Here is a 6,315-nt window from a genome sequence, read left to right on the forward strand (position 1 = left end):
TCGGCATGATAGGGATGATTCTATGTTGTTGGATATATATGTTGAAGTGTATTTAAAGGAGGGTGGACGGTAGACAGGTCTCTTTTTGCTATCGTGTGTTCGGTCGATTGGTGTCATACTGTGTTATTTTTGTAATCCATTGCGATTAAGTTTGTTGGTGTCGTGTTGCTAAGATCAGAAGTGGGATCTGAATTCCATTGGCGCTCAATGTTCGCGATTCAGCAGAGAAACAGAGCAACCAGATGCTGATCCACGTGCTTGGTGTGCTACGATTGATATTTGCGTTAATGAACGTCCACTGGAAGGTGTATCGCTCATCATAGCTCTCAGTAAGGCACTGAAGGGCAGTGTCTTGTCGTGGCTGTCACAAATCTCCCATGCGGCATATGCAAGCCGTGTGATGACGTCACTGTTGACTAGATGGAAGGATTAAGTCACGAAGAAATCGCTATGTCATATGTGCTGGTCCATATTGCCCAGTTCGATTCGCGTCTGTATCGCTTAGCATTTACAAGACAAATGACAAATGACAAACGACATGTAAGAAATGACGACAAGAAGTGATAATAATTTGTGGTAACGTATTATACAATGAAAAAATCTGGTGAGTACGTTCCAATTTGTTTAAAACCGAAACTGTGTCTTACTATGTGTTGTACATCATAAGTTTCTTAGTAACTTCACAAGTTAGCTTGTACCTACATTGCGATAATTTCTTTATTTATCTACCCTGCTTTGGATTATTAATTAACAATGATCTTCTGCAATAATAGCTAAGAAACTTGTCTAATAACAATCGCTTACCATGGCTCTCGTTCCAGAAGTCGATTAACGTCATTGAAAGGATAAACCGTTCACCTCCACGAGGGACGCTACCGCGACCGCGGGTAGTGCTTGTGACTATGGTGGAGCATCAGGATTCTGCGGCATTGTCTTCGCCAAGGCTGTGAGCTCTGCCACGAACCGCGATGCTGGTGCTGCCGATCGTATCATTGATGCGATACGATCTATGAATACTACGGTGAGATCCAACCAATATTTTTATATTTCTAATTTCGACATTGATATTTGGTGCTAGGAGGCAGATCGTGCTAAAGTTTAAAGTAAATGGAGTGATAACGAGAGTTGGTCTCACATTGGCAATTGTGTTCTGAAGCGTGTTCGGCGCTTTTCGATTATAATTTAAATTAAACTTGGATCTGTTTGTCATGAATTAATTAATGATATTTTTTATAGACATTTATGAATATTCATGTGTGTGCATATAATATATATTTTCTTCTTGATTAATTTTAGTATTACACATAATGCATTTTTTTTAAAAATAACTATAATAAAATAAAATGTTATTTTAAATTTAATTTTGTGATATTTTAAAACTTTGTGTTATATTGAAATGTTAAATTGTATTTTCTGTAATAATGTTATTAGTTATGTCAATGTTATTGATTATTATGTAATGTTTTATTGAATTTATTATTGTTTTTTAATTTAAATCTTGATATACTAACTACAATTATTATATTTTGCATGATGTGATAGCCTATAATTAAAAGGACATTTAAGTTATTGTTAATAGTTTGATAATGAAATGAATGTAATAATGTTTTCTTTTGTTGGTTATCCAAATAATAATAATAAAAGAGTATAAGGAAAAGACTGTACTGGCCCTATTAGTCTGTCTTTATTGTTAACGGTATGTCAAGTCACTTTTGGTAAATAATTTTAATTAGCAACTGCTAACGAATGCGTTGATATTGTGTTCAAAGTCGCTCAAGACTGATAGATGTGTGGGTTTTTCTATTAATTTAAAGAAGTGCCTTTTTAGCTATTAATATAGAACTCTTAGGTTGCACTATCAGTGAAGGTCAGGTACAGCCGAGCGAATACGATTAGTTACGTGTCGACCACTTCGAAGCTGTGCGTGAGGTGCAAAGGCAACGGGCATTAGAGCATCTAGAAAGGAATCAGCACAGACTGAATACACTATTAATGCAAACCGGGAGCGTCATTCAACATTTGATATTCATTCATTTTTATTTGTTATTTAACAGGCACACTCTACTGGCAAGCTTAATTCAGGCATGCGTGGGCCCTATCATGTGGTCAAGGCGCTTCCCGATGGTCGTTACGTGCTGCGCTGCTGGCTGGCTCGTATGGCAAGTCGACTCACGCGGCTGCGGAATATATTGTTCCGTAGCGTGGAGAATGGACCCCTGATGTTTGTGCTGCTTTCTTTGATGTTATGATTGGAATACTATCTTATACCCTCGGGGCTAAAGTAAGGCAAATTTAACAAGTTGATACGGTGAGCGTTTGTCTTGGAGTGTATCGGACACGCTACTGTAGGATTCCTGAGCTGAGGATAACCATTTGTCTTGGAGTGCATCGGACTGTGGTTATCCTCGGGAGGCTGGGCGGGGATAACCAGTTGTCTTAGAGTGCATGGGACTGTGGTTATCCCGCGGATAATTGTGGGCCTGTGATAACTGTTGTCTTGGAGTGCATCGGACGCGTTATCAAAGAAGTAACTTTGGCCTGGGATAATTGATATCTTGGAGTGCATCGGATTCATTATCCCAGGTAATTGAGTTGCTTCGTTTTGAATGGACACGCTACAGTAGGATCCCTGAGCTGAGGATAACCATTTGTCTTGGAGTGCATCGGACTGTGGTTATCCTCGGGAGGTTGGGCGGGGATAGCCAGTTGTCTTGGAGTACATCGGACTGTGGTTATCCCGCGGATAATTGTGGGCCTGTGATAACTGTTGTCTTGGAGTGCATCGGACGCGTTATCACAGGAGTGACTTTGGCCTGGGATAATTGATATCTTGGAGTGCATCGGATTCATTATCCCAGGTAATTGAGTTGCTTCGTTTTGAATATATCTTAGAGAGCATCAGACATGCTATCCTTGTGTGTTCGACAACTTGATTTTGTGGGTCAGTTGTCTTGTAGCAGGTTTCATGTAAAATAAAAAGAGAGCTTAGCTTATGATAGCTATCAGCGTCGACAGCATTATTGATTCGCAATATGCAGAAAAATCTGTGGTTTTATTTTCATGTTACAGACGCAGATACTGAAGAAGAGGAATTAACTGCCGGTGTCGACTTGCGTCCCGGTGTTGTACAGCCTGTGGAAGAGATCGAGCCGCAACAAGGACCCTCAGGAATACAGAGATTCTCAGAACTAGCTGCCTCCACTGTGAACGAAGAAAATCCCCTGCTCTCCGTCCCAATCGTGGAAACGGATCGTGACAGTTGAAAATAAAGAAGCCCGGGGACGGTCTTCTGTCAGGAAAGGCCGTGTAGGAATATAGGAGGGTAGTAGTGGGAGGAAGTGTATTTAAAGGAGGGTGGACGGTAGACAGGTCTCTTTTTGCTATCGTGTGTTCGGTCGATTGGTGTCATACTGTGTTATTTTTGTAATCCATTGCGATTAAGTTTGTTAGTGTCGTGTTGCTAAGAATATATATTCTATATGATTGATAGACGTATAGTTGCCTAACCGTTAGGAGTTGATATTTTTCATACAACTTAGGTGTAGAAAATCTGTATGGGCTAGAGGTCATGACTTTTAAGATAGATCTATGCGCTCTTTCCAAGTCTATTATAAAGGTTTTACAAGAACCACCCCAAGCTTTTATACAATATCCAATGACTGATTAACCTAGTGCATAATATATTGTGCGCAGAAGATCTAAATCAGCAACGTGCTTCAACTTCTTGAAAACCCAAATAAGTTTACTGGTGCGCGCAGTTGTGATGTTTACATGAGAGCGCCAACTAAGTTTTTCGTCCAAAATAACTCGTAGATATTTGACGGTCGTAGATTTAGATTTAGAAACAATCTATGTAACCCGAACAATTCAAGTGGGTACGCGATAGTATGAATAAAACGTTTATCAACAGTCTTTACAATTGTCACGCTTTATATCTCGTGGTTTTTATTACGATTTAGTTTTTAAAAATGTTTTTCGAAGATTTCCTGACGAAAAACCAGTATTTACAATACAGTGACAACAATTATATAATGGTATTATTAATACTTACCGAAAATATGAAACTACATCGTTTTTCAGCGTCCTAGACGTGTGATTTCTGCATGTTTGAACGAGCACTGAGACATGTTTACTGTTGGCGCGTCCGAATGGTACTACATTAAAAGAGCACCCAAGTGTTCAAATGGGTGCTCATTTGGTGAGGACGTTTTGATGCTGATTGTGTATCTAGTTTTTATTAGTGATCGAAGAGTGATAGACTTCTTTGTGACGACACTTGTTACAATTTATTAGCAGTGTTTTACCTGAAATAAAACGCTTATTAATTTACTTACCTTAAATATAAATAATTTAAGATTATATAATCTTAAATACCAAAAAACTGGCTCAAAAAATTGTGCAACAGATGCTGTATTATGAGTCGACTTAATTTATCTCAATTAATACTTTGTAAAAGCATTTTGAGAACGCCAGTTTCCTCTGGCCAGAATTTCGTCAAGCGATCGATTGTTATGCCAATTTTTAGAGGCAACAGCAGTTCTAATACTACCGGAAGTAGCTAATATATCAGCATCCACCAACAAAGACTTGATCCAACAAGCCATCAATATTCGCGATGCAAGTTTAGGATCTCCTCTTTAATGATTTAGCTAATTTTCTTTTGACCTTCAAGAAGAGACTTCGTTAATTTAATCCAACGAAAGGGGTCTAATTTCTTCTTTTCATGATTAGCTAAAAACTTCCAACCTAACTGCCTGTAGTCAATAGAGTCTGTTTTTGAACCAAATACTGGCCAAAATATTACCGAGTCATCTGCGAAAATGCAGCTATCCGAATCAATCTAAAGCAGCGTTAAGTCATGGATTCGTTTTCCCGAATAAAGTAGTAGAAGTGCAGCTGTATGCCTTTGCACTTGGAAGACATTAATTTTATCTATACTATAGCTCTCCAAATGAGAGACTGTCATCAATATACCAAACTGAGTCCTTTACATGTCTAATAGGATTACGTAAAGCTATTGATTTCAAAATGTGTTTAATTGGTACATGGGAGCCAAGCTGACCAGACAAATCTGGATCGCACAAGGTAGAAATCACTGATTTGTGCAACAATACAGAACTATACGATAATTTATAAACTAAATGGAGGTCTGATAAAAACCTAGTAAAATCGCTAGCTCTTGGTCTAGATTGATTTATTTTGTATGATATACACCACGCAATCCATCTTTTCCATGCAATACTGTAAACTTTACGTGTTGACAGTTTTAACCGGTTAGTATTCCATCCTTTCAATGTCCTAGACCAACCCCACATTTCCAGACCTCTAGTCATTTCGAATACTTTTGGCGGAGGCAATCCCGTGGTCATGTCTACGAGAATTTCGTTTAGGCAATGAATGGTGAATGAGTTACCTAGCGCACGCGCCTTGATATCAGGACATCAAAATATTCAGTTCCATCGTGGAACTACTAGAAGACAGACTCCATGAAACCGATTGAGATGACAAAGTACCTTCGGCATCAGAAATGGTGGTGCAAAAAGCTAAGCTAGGCTAAACGTCCAAGATTTGGAGAACAAGTCGTGAAACAATGCTTGTTCGTCATTTTGGTCCAACGATACGTAATTCTTCACCACATGAGATCGACTTGAGGCGAACAGGTTTATCAATGGAATTTGGAAAAAATCCTGTTCGTGCAATCCCGTGTCAGGTGCCACTCAGCGGTCGGCATGACTGTTGTAGATTCCGGGAGTGTGAAATACCTTCACTCGTATTTGATGAAGATCTAAAATTTGAAAAATCTGATATGTTAAATTCATTAGAGACAATGATTTTGTCCCTCCCTCGTGTCGAAGATGCGCTATCATTGAGTCGTTGTTGGACTGAATTAGAACGGTTCTGCGTTTCAATAATTGACATTGATCTTGCAATACTTTGAGTATTACCAACATTTCTTTTAGGTAGCAGTGGAGATTTCGCTCCACTTCTAGCCATGGACCGGTGAGTGACATGTTGTTTAGGCGAGCTCCCCAAGCAATGTCGGAGGCATCGGTAGTGAGTAAATAAGAGGAAGGTTCGAGGTGTATAGGTGTCGTCCGCCTGCAATTTTGAAGCCACCACAGCAGATCGTCCGACGCAGCTGGTGGGATAACGTGAACCATCTTGGGATGCATTTTAAGAATACGGTTCAAGAATCTTAGAAGCTCGCAATAATTTAGCCTGCCCCTCGGTACAACAAAACTGGCGAAATTGAAAATTCCGATAAGACTGAAGGTCTTTGTGATTTGTTCGTTATTCTGACAACATTTGGCTTAA

Source organism: Nymphalis io, chromosome 25 (assembly GCF_905147045.1).
Source record: "Nymphalis io chromosome 25, ilAglIoxx1.1, whole genome shotgun sequence".
NCBI lineage: Eukaryota > Metazoa > Arthropoda > Insecta > Lepidoptera > Nymphalidae > Nymphalis > Nymphalis io.